Source organism: Triticum urartu, chromosome 4A (genome assembly GCF_056163025.1).
Source record: "Triticum urartu cultivar PI428250 chromosome 4A, HENAU_Tu73, whole genome shotgun sequence".
Lineage (NCBI taxonomy): Eukaryota > Viridiplantae > Streptophyta > Magnoliopsida > Poales > Poaceae > Triticum > Triticum urartu.
In genome coordinates this window covers 467,776,457-467,786,230 of record NC_141876.1, presented here as the reverse complement: position 1 = coordinate 467,786,230, position 9,774 = coordinate 467,776,457, and the positions used below count along the sequence as shown (strand labels likewise).

Genomic DNA, 9,774 nt, shown 5'->3' with positions numbered 1-9,774 from the left:
CCTCACGCCCAGCGGCGACGGATAGGTCGCAGACTCCTCCAAGAATGAGCAGGGCACGAGGGGCGGCAGGTCCTTGTGTTCTATGTGGGCCGGCCCGTCTCCAGTGTTCTACTCTAACCCGCCGGATACCGTACTTTCACTTCACAGGTCTTATCGCCGGTGCTCATGGAGACGACGGATGGAAGAGGCGGTCCTAAGGAAGGGAACAACAAGGGCTTCGATGACATTTGTTTATGAATGACATATTTTTTATTCTAAATGTTTGAAATGTAATGACAAGACGCCGTGTTTGCATGAATGACGTTTGTTTATGTAAATTATATCCGAACTTAAATGAAGTCCGGCCGTATTCGCACAAATTTCGTTAGATTAGTTCGGATGATAGTTGAAATGTATGCGTACAGTGTTGGATGACAATTTTCCGCATCCGTGTCCGCGGACTGACCCCTGTCTCTGAACAGATCCAGGAGAAAATTCGCGGCTCGCCGTTGAAGATGCCCTTAAAACCTAGCCCCCGTGCCTTTTGGCTGCTTAGTTAGAAATCATTGTTTTATACTCCCTCCGTTCCTAAATATTTGTCTTTCTAAGCATTTCAAATGGACACAATATACGGATGTATGTAGACATATTTTAGAGGGTAGATTACTTATTTTGCTTCGTATGTAGTCCTTGTTGGAATCTCTAGAAAGACAACTATTTGGAAACGGAGGGAGTATTTGCCCTGCATGCATTTGTCATTTAGTTTGACCAAATAACATGTGCTTCAACGATCCAATTGGTTTCAAACTTGGTGACCGAGTCCTTCGTTACGCACTATATAAGAAAGTCTTGCTTTTATGATTTAAAAATCAAGCTAATTATTTACTCACCCACTTGTGGCGTGCAGCCAAGAAAGAGAGAGAAGCTTGCTTGTAAGATGCACGCTCCTGTACCTAGTAGACATAATCGTCATAATTTAACAAGACTTTCTGGCGAGACATTTCCAACTTGTCGTACTCCAGAGCGCGACCTTTTTTCCCTTGTTGCGCATCCGTCCGATCCGACGGCTCAAACGAGTTTCGGACGCCCGCCAGCCACGGCACCGCGCGTCTCCATCGTTCCCACGCAGCACCCAAACCCTTGGCCCCACAGCTCAGCCGCCTCTGGTTAGAAACATGCTTTAAGCAACACGAAGTCCAGCATTGTCTTAGCTACGCGGCCAGATATCGACGCGGCGACAATAAACAAGAAACCGTTTGGATTGGAGCCTCCGCCCCGCCGCCGAGTCGCAGCTGTTCCTGAACCCGCCCCATACGCCGGCCGCCCTATCGAGCCGGGTCGCAGCCGCTCCTGAATGAACCCACGGCCTCGGGTGCACCAGCCAGGCGCGAGTCGTAGTCGTAGCCGAGCCGCGCCGATGCCGGCGGCTCCTGCGGTACCTATATCTGCGCGTGGGGTTAGGCTGACAGCTGGGACCGGCGGCTCACAGGGCGGAGTGGAGCGGAGCTCTAGGAGGCCACCACCCCAAATCCCCTTCCTCTCCACATCGCCAGTTTCACCGCCGCTGCGCCCGCACGACGCGCAGCCGCCATGGACGAGGAGGCCAAGCCCAACACGAGCGAGGATGCCAGCTCCAAGGCCGCCGCCGCCGCCGCTGCCGCTGCTGCTGCCGTCGCCACTGCGGCCGAGGCGGCCACTCCGCCGACGCCCTCGGGCTCGGGGTCGCCGGAGGGGGGGAAGGAGGAGGTGGGCGATTTGGTGGAGAGGGTTGCGGAGCTGGTGGACGAGATCGCGGTGATCTCCGACTTCAGGAACGCCTACCGGAGGCAGTTCTGCAACCTGTCGCGGCGGATCCGGCTGCTCGCGCCCATGATGGAGGAGGTCAAGGAGGGGCCACGCCCGCTGCCGGAGGCGTCGGTGGCCGCGCTCAGGCAGCTCAGGGACGCGCTCGCCGGCGCCCGGGAGCTGCTCCGCCTCGGCAGCAACGGTAGCAAGATCTTCCTGGTGGGGTTTCTCGACTATAGCTCATTGTTTTCTTGTCTTGTTTATACGGTGCGTCCGAAATTGCCCATATTCTTGCACCTCTTGCGCTAGATAAGGTTGTATCTGCGGAGTTCAAGAAAATTTCGCCTGACGAATTAGATTCTATTTTACCGTGCTGTGCTGCAGAATTAGAATTTCTCGCTAATCACTTTGTAACATGTTGCCTTTTTTTGCCTGTGTAAAAGCTTATCCTTAAAAATTGCTGAGGTTGGACCAGGTTTTGAATACCTGGGTGTCAAATCAATGCCGGGCCAGAGTAGTTGACAACTTGACATTCTTTAGTGGTGTTGAATAAGTCTGCCAATACCCTTATTATTGGTTTTGTATACACAACATGGGTGAGCCTAGGAAAAACCGAGGTATAATTACTGAATTCTATACTTTCTAATTTTGGCATGACCAATACTGTAGTTCTAAATATGGAAGTTTGAGAGACTAGTAGTAACCCGTGTAACTGCAGGAGCAGGATTGTACAAGAGTAAAAGATAGCTGTGACTGTACTCCAAAAGAACTAGTTATTCACCACTATTGCTATTTAATCACCATATCTAGGTCACACTAGCATTGCTCCAAAATGCATATTTGCAGCTGGAAAGCTGATAGGACTTGTTCAGGTGTGTGTGTTTTTGGGTGCAGTTGAAAGCAATTGCTCTCAATGCTAGTCTTTAATCGTATCTATATGTCAGTTATTGGCGTTGGTCTGTTCACCTCATACCCCCTCCTGATACCAGCCGTTATATCTGTTGCAAATGGGTGAGATGGTGGTCATGTTCGCTACCAAAGTTGTGATAAAATTACCGGCAAGTGCCACTTATATGTAACTAGCATAATGCCCGTGTGTCGCTACGGTACCAAAAAATGGACGAAGCACAGAGACTGGGGAGGAATGGTGGTTGGAGAATGCGTATTGGGGAGGAGCGGCTGCAGGAAAAAATCGGTTGTCGGATTGACTGGCTGGTTCTTGTCGTAGAAAAATATTACGTGCTGTCGTGTACTTTTAAATACTTTCCCATGCAAGACATGAGTGAGGCGGGTGGCTTGTTGGACCGGAAGGGATCGAGTAGGTTCTGGATGGATCAGGAAGATTGGGATGGAGTGGAGAGGGTGTACTCGCCGCCACCACCACCAACTCCAATTTATATACGATAGTTCCGTAATAGGAAAGTCCAATTTATATAAGATAGTTATGTAATAGGAAACAACGAGGGTATCACATAGGATAAGTTTAGCATCACCAGTTTTTGTGTTTCAACCTGTTGGGTACTTTAATTTGTTTTGTTCATAGCAACTCACTGGAAGGAAACCTCCAATGTGGCCAGGACACTGGCTGAGATTCTCAGCCGTAGTATAAGTCTTCTTCCTTTTGCTGCATCTTGGGCCAGGACCCAGGACTATCACTATGGTTTCTATGTTGCTCAGCCCTGCTCTTGTTTATTTAAACAATATTTATGCACTGGAGCTGGACGACTTAGATATCTAGAGACTTTGATCAGCATGTTGTAACATTCATTTATGATGATTTTGTCGATTAGTTAGTTATGGAAGCTTAATATCTGCAAACTTTTTTTCTCGGGGCGAGGGTGGGAATGACCCTGCGGCATGGGTTGATCATGTTGTACTGAGATTCTGTGCCAATTTATTGGTGATACTGATTTCAAAAAGTAAAAAAAAACTTTTCCTGCGAACTTCAAATGTGCCCTGCGATGTTGCATGTTAGGCATGGATGGATGTAGACATGGCAGGGATAAGGATGGAGTACTATTGCTAGTTGAGTTTGTAGTTGCTAGCTGCTCGTTACAAGGAATACCTGATAACTCAAAGTTGTTGACCACTGAGGATAGTATATATACTTAGCTTACGTCTGTGGTCCGTGGAAGTGGTGAATTTAGTGTGAATCGTCTGTCATAATCGCATTTGGCGGATCACGATTGTTGCAAATTATCATCAGCTGCATCTGGCAGCTGCACTACTGTGATAGGTGTGTCAGGAGGGTATAGAGCTAGTTTCTGGAGCTCCATGTTGATAGTGCAACTGATGGACTGTTATATAAATAATGAGACCGAGGGTACTAGAACTGTTGGTACACTTGTAAGAATAAGTGAGAAGATGCACTGGTGTATTAGTCCCACGAAATAAGCAATGAGATTGAGTCTGCTTCTTATGGGTCAAAGCCAGGTTACACGGGGATGCCATTGCGCTCCTATCACCGGGATATTGCCCAGTCCTCGATGGACTGATTATATGAGGAAATGGAAACACCAGAGGGATCTGAATCACACTTTAATAATGGGAATAATACTCCACAAGGTTTCATCCACGGAAGGAGAGCCAGGGCCCAAGATCAGGTGAAAAGCGTAGTTACTAGACAATTTAATTTAGCCATAGCTGCTAAGCCGATATAAGTGTTGAAGGGGGTAAAAAGATCTAGTAATATATTTGGAGTCATGTTTGTGATGTAGTTTTACAGGGTAAAAAGCTAGTGTCTCAGTGCGAGGTATGTGATGGTCAATCAAGCACTTCCATATGTTTGCACGGGTGTGTTCATTAAAAAGTAGCGAGGCTGTGTATTTGAGTGGGCTAATATTTCTTGATACGTGTACCTTGATGAACAATAAAATACTGTTAGTCAATAAAATATGTGATGACGATGACGATAGAGTATATCTGGATGAGGTCCTCTTTGTTGAGGTGTGCGTGGGTTATCTTGTGTGTGCCGCTTGGCGGTTTGTGACGGTTTTAGCTCGGTTTTCCGTTAATTAACCGAGCAACTCTCTTCTGCTTAATTAATAGATGAGGCAAAACTTTTGCCTCCGTTTCGAAAAAAAATACTGTTAGTCAGCAGATCTTGTGGTTAATTTTTGCTGTATAAATTTGCAACTACTTTTCATACATATTTAAATCATGATCATTTTCCAACAATTAGTGGTTTCCCCATTTGCAGGTTCTCGAGAGAGAGAAGATAATGCAGACTTTCCAGGACATTACCTCGAGGCTTGAGCAAGCCTTAGCTGGTATCTCGTTTGATGAGCTTGGCATATCAGATGAAGTAAGGGAACAGGTAATTTTTCTCACTCTTGAGTTTCTTTGTCAGTGAAACCATTTAGATTTTTGCTTTGATTTGTTTTGTTCGGCCTGTCTTGCTTATCTGCAACTGAAACACTTGTAATGTTGTGCAGGTTGAACTGGTGCATGCTCAATTCAAAAGAGCAAAAGAAAGATCAGATACATCGGATGACATTCTCTTTAATGATCTAATTTCTGCCTATAATTCAAGCACCAATGATAATGTTGACCCAGATGTCATTCAAAGGTTATCTGAGAAGTTGCAGCTTGTCACCATATCTGACCTCAATCAAGAATCATTGGCCTTGCATGAGATGGCTAGTGGAGGGGATCCCGGTGCAGTTGTTGAGAATATGTCAATGCTGCTGAAAAAGATCAAGGATTTTGTGCAGACCCAGGATCCTATAGGCATCCCAGCAAGTACAACAAACCCTTCCCGAGATGACAACTTGACATCTCCCGTTGTCCCGGATGATTTTCGTTGCCCAATATCACTGGATTTAATGAAAGACCCAGTTATTGTCTCCACTGGCCAGGTCTCTGCCTAACTTAGTTTTGTTTTGTTTCCTATCAATCTTTAGGTTTCCATTTATATTTCAACTCACAAGAATTTCTTGAAAATGTTTGTATTCAGACTTACGAGCGAGGTTGCATAGAGAGATGGTTGGAGGCAGGGCACAACACCTGTCCTAAGACGCAGCAGAAGCTTTCAAATAAATCTCTAACTCCAAACTATGTGCTCCGTAGCCTCATAGCTCAATGGTGTGAAGCAAATGGTGTAGAGCCGCCAAAGCGCCCTGCTCAGCCTAATAATACACCAGCAACATGTACCGCCTCTGAGCATAGTAAAGTTATTGAGCTCCTGCAGAAACTATCATCCCAGAACCTTGCAGATCAACGTGGAGCTGCAGGTATGCTTCGTCAGCTTGCCAAGCGTAGCGCTGAAAATCGTGCTTGTATAGGAGAAGCTGGTGCTATTCCTATCCTTGTGAGCCTTCTACCAACCACCGATGTTAGCACCCAGGAACATGTGGTTACTGCTCTCCTGAATCTTTCTATTTATGAAGAGAACAAAGCAAGAATAATTACCTCTGGAGCTGTTCCTGGAATTGTACATGTGCTAAAGAGAGGCAGCATGGAGGCTCGGGAGAATTCAGCTGCCACACTGTTTAGCCTATCACTTGTGGATGAGAACAAGGTGACAATAGGGGCTTCTGGGGCAATTCCAGCTTTGGTGCTGCTATTGGGTAATGGAAGTCAACGGGGTAAAAAGGATGCAGCAACAGCACTATTTAACTTGTGTATCTATCAGGGCAACAAGGGTAAAGCTGTTAGAGCTGGATTGGTCCCTATACTACTTGAACTTCTAACAGAGACTGAAAGTGGAATGGTTGATGAGGCCCTGGCTATACTGGCAATTCTCTCGAGCCATCCTGAGGGAAAGGCAGCCATCAGCGCTGCCGCCGCCATACCAATTCTAGTTGGAGTTATCAGGAATGGATCCTCGAGGAACAAGGAGAATGCTGCGGCTGTTCTGGTGCATCTCTGTAATGGTGAACAGCAGCAACAGCATCTTGCAGAAGCACAGGAGCAGGGCATCGTTACCTTGCTGGAGGAGCTAGCAGAAAGCGGCACAGACAGGGGGAAAAGGAAAGCGATCCAGTTGCTTGAACGGATGAATAGGTTTCTAAAGCAGCAGAGCCAAGCCCAGGGAGATGCGATGGCACAGGCGCATGGTCAGTCCCAAACCCTGTCCCAGGCTCTGGTTCAAGCTCAAGCAGATACTCAGCTAGAGGAATCACTGCCTCCTACTTCATCCCATCTTCCTGAAAGATGAGGTGAATGATCATTAGCTTCTCATTCTAGGTAGTGGTTTGTTTTTGGGCCGTCTGCCAGGTGGAAGACCTCCTGCAATTCTTGCTCTGCAGGCGTGCGTTTTGGCTGTACAATGTTGTCAGGAATAGGAAGGCCCGGCAGCGCAGCGTGATTTAGGGCTGTGAGCATGTTGACAGGTCAGTTTTGCAACCATGGTTGGTGCTGTTAACCCGTGTTTGTTTGTAGTTGGTACAATGTGTCGGTGATTCAAGGTAGGATCCTCGAGTTTTAGGGAGGTATATCGTAATATGCTTGTACTGGGTGCCTGGTACATGACTAATTTGTGGCTTCCTAGGGTGGTAATTTTACTTGCCTGAGAAAGAAGAGAGCTTCAGTAAAGCCTAGTTTTTGTGTTCAGCTAAGTTTCTGCTCCGGATACTTTCCAAGAGAATAGCTGGAGCATGGATTGTTCTTGACGTGTAACTTGAAGGAAATCCATGTGGCGATGTTCTGATCAATCTGTGCGCATGTTGTTGTCATGAAATTCGCGGTAGATTTCTCGTTTCTTTTGGCTGTTGTCCGGGTCCGGGACAATGTAGCTGGATTCTTGATGGAACTCCCAACCTGATATGATGATATCAAGCGACGTGCCTGGCCGGACGGAGGCCGCCGCCTGGAGCCGAAGGGGAGAGGCGGCGATGACTCCGATTGGAGGACGTCACGCTCGGCACACTAGCTTGTGCCCCAGACACACTTAACTGTCACGGCGAATCGGCGCAGCCGAAAGGGGAGGGGGCACGCCGGTGACTCGGGCCACATGCGCGTGCCTCCTACGTACCTTTCCCTTTCGTCAACGGTGGGTAGGACTTGGGAGCGAGGGAGGGAGAGATCGGGGCGGCCTCAATTATGCGCAGATCGATCAGCCCGACCGCCAAGAAAGTGAGCTTGGTTTGCTGTTAGCTAGACTCGAGCCGGAGCCTGATGCGACTGGCGATGTAAATGCATGTGGTGGCACTTCGGGACACTGCTCCTGCCCGGTTCCTTTTCACCAACAGATTCGGGCAGATGCCAGCGCCACCATCTTATTTATAAGCTACAGTGGCCAAGAAGCACCACCATCTTATTTATAACCTACAGTGCCAAGAAGAGTGGCGACGCCGCTTCCGAACTACAGTACTCGAGCCCACGTATGCACGCACCTTTCCAACTCGAGCTCACGACCAAATGCCGCGCGCGCCGTCGAGTTATTCTGGCGTTCCTTCCACAACGGCATGCTTGATCTCCCCTGTTCATCGCGACGCGTCGCATTATTGCCGCTTGATTGATTGGTTGCACCCGGTCTGCCGGCGACAACCACCCTATCAATCAAATTAAGAAAAAGAATTAAGCTGCTGCTTGCATTATTATTAAGAAAATCAAGCTAGCAAGCACTCAATCCCACCCCTAAGAAAAGCTTAAAGCTCATGCATTATGCCATAGTCTATGCTACATGTGGTGACCTCGTGGCTGATCTGCGAATTAGTGCGATATGATGATGCTGATATCCGACGAATCATCGCGCTCAGAATCAACACGTACGGGGAGAAACATTGTTTATTAGCACCCCGTATCTATCCGTGTCCACTAGCATTCACTTCTCTAGTCGCAGGTTTGGCGTCCTTGTCTTGTAACAACTAACAACGACTAGCTCGTCGACGAGTCGTTTGGTTCTGGCCAACGGAGCCGAATATCTTGAGCTCCAATCGCTTCAGGCGTAGAGTAGACGCCGCGACCTTTGACATCGTCGGCATTTTCGCAATCTTGAGAGTGAAATGAATGCTAAGTGTATACCAGAGCCGATGTTAACGTTCTTACCAATCAGGAAAATAAAAGGTTTTGCGATCTTACAACATTGTCATTTTTCCAATCTTGAGAGTGAAATGAATGCTATGTTGTACTCAGGCATATCAGAGCCAATCTTAACGTTCTTAACAATCACATGCAGCTAGCTAAGCGATGCCGCAGTGTCGCCTACCGCTGGTTCCTGTCCCCGACACCACGATAGCCTTGTGGTGAGGACCTCTTTTGCACAAGCTTTCATCGATTCATGAGATGAGATCTCAGTTCAGTACTCTGGCGACGAAGTAGTACCTAAACTATAAAGATACGGTAAACCACATACCCAAAGCAACTGACCCGGATGCTGCACGCGCGGTGGGCATGCAGATCGCTGGATCGCGATCCGCCCACTACCCCACCTGCATGCGCCCATGCATGAGGGCACACCCATGCAGACCCATCCACGTTCTAAAGGAAGGCTGGTCATAATGATGGTATCATAAACGGTATCGTATAAGCTATTTTTTTAATGATATATCACATAATTAAATGATAAAGAGAGGATGTGGTATCAGACTAGCCACAGTGGGAGTAACTTCAATAGTAACATCGAGTCCAACTCAGCAAATTTGCTTATGTGGCAATGAGTTAATAAGGAGAGAGATAGTAGTAGTAACTTAGCTAGTTACTGTAACATCACATGTCCCAATGCAATATGAGTCTATAACCTAATAAATGAAGCTATGCATGTTACCACACACTATAAAGGTAGTAACATGGTCTAGGAATACGTGTATGTTACTAGTATATATTACTCTCCATTGTGGCTAGTCTCATATCATGATATTGTATCATTATGATGTTGTACTACTTTGTGTCATGCATGATAATTAATAAGGCAACCTAAGATACTAACTTATGATACTATGCATCACAATGCATGCCATTTTTACTCGCAAAGGATTCGCCATGCCCTCGCTCTCGCCCTCTCCCGCTCCGGGGTCGGCGACCACCATACCGGCGCTGCGCACCCCGTGCTCATCGACCACCCCCTCC

At 47.3% G+C, this 9,774-nt stretch overlaps 1 pseudogene across 1 annotated transcript; it reads left to right on the top strand.

The window, feature by feature from the left end:
* The first annotated feature begins 1,213 nt into the window (after positions 1-1,213).
* LOC125552140 (protein spotted leaf 11-like) lies at positions 1,214-7,418 on the top strand (annotated as a pseudogene). The gene is made up of 4 exons (XR_015601367.1): positions 1,214-1,983; positions 4,964-5,080; positions 5,199-5,621; positions 5,720-7,418. The product of XR_015601367.1 is annotated as a protein spotted leaf 11-like (transcript).
* The last annotated feature ends 2,356 nt before the right edge of the window (positions 7,419-9,774 follow it).